Source organism: Artemia sp. Qi Xiang Cuo, chromosome 21, assembly GCF_049724085.1.
Source record: "Artemia sp. Qi Xiang Cuo chromosome 21, ASM4972408v1, whole genome shotgun sequence".
NCBI lineage: Eukaryota > Metazoa > Arthropoda > Branchiopoda > Anostraca > Artemiidae > Artemia > Artemia sp. Qi Xiang Cuo.
Window position 1 is genome coordinate 10,779,785 of NC_142814.1, and position 1,346 is coordinate 10,781,130.

A 1,346-nucleotide genomic window follows, 5' to 3' on the forward strand; every position below is an offset into this window, starting at 1 on the left:
CCAAATTGAAAAGTTTATTTTTTTAAAAGAAATAAAAGAAAAAAAACGGAATGAGGGTGCCCGAAAAACTTTGAAGGAGGGGTCCCCTGGCTCCCCTGGATTCACCCCTGTTCAGGGAAATTTAAGGGGGATGTTGAATAAACGAAAAGGAACTATGTGTTGGCTACTACTATTGTTTCTTGTACTAGAACAACCACTGCTTCTGCTACTTGTCCTACTATCAGCAAGGCTAAACATATTATGGTGAAACTTTCAGGGAATGCTGAAGGGGATGTTAAATTGAATCAAAACACATTATATGTATGCAGGTTGTCAAGAGAGAGTATTAAAAACATCCTAAGAACGGCTTAAGGTTGAAACTTTCAGGGCATGTAGATGATAACGTTAAACTAACGAAAAGACATTATCTGCATGCTACTACTGCTACTGCTCTAAATAATACCAATACTAAGGCTAAGTTTACTAAGGCGATATATTCAGGGAATGTCATGGAGATTGTTGAGCTAAATTAAAATTTACTGTGTGCATGTAGAATGTCGAAAGGAGTATCAGTAATATCCAAGGAACAACTTAGGGTATTAAGTTGGAACTTTCAGGGCATGTTGAGGGAGATGTTGAACTAATCAAAAGGCACCATGTAGACATTACTACAACTAGTGCTAATACTGCTACTACTACTACTACTACAGCTACTACTACTATCAAAACTAAGAGTATAAAGGTGAAACTTTCAGGAAGTGTTGAGAATTAACTTGAACTAAATCAAAACACACTGTGCCTATTCAGGGTGTCAAAATGACTTATTGGCAATATCACAGGAACAGTTTAGAGCATTAAGTTGAAACTTTCAAGTTAGGTTGAGGGGGATGTTGAGCGATCTAAAAGAAAACATGATTTTACTGCTACTACTTTTTTGTACTAGTACTAGTACTGCTTCTTGTCCTAAAAATAGCAACGGTGTAAATATCAAGGCAAAACTTTCAGGAATATGGGTGTTGAACTGAATCCCCGTGCAACTCAACCCCATTTAAATGAATCCCTGTGTAACTAAACCCCCCTGTAACTGAACCACCGTGCAACTGAACTACCTTGCAACTGAACCACCGTGCAACTGAACCACCATGCAACTGAACTACCTTTGAACTGAACCACCGTGCAACCAAACCCTTGTGTAACTGAACCATCGTGCAACTGAACCACTGAACTAAGTTTTTCAGTATTTTAAAAATATGAGGCAATATCATTTGGTAAAACACAAGTTAGAATCTTTACATATTCAACCTTATTGGAATTGTTTGTTTCTTAAAGTCATGATATAAACGCCTGTCAAGATCATTCATAATAAA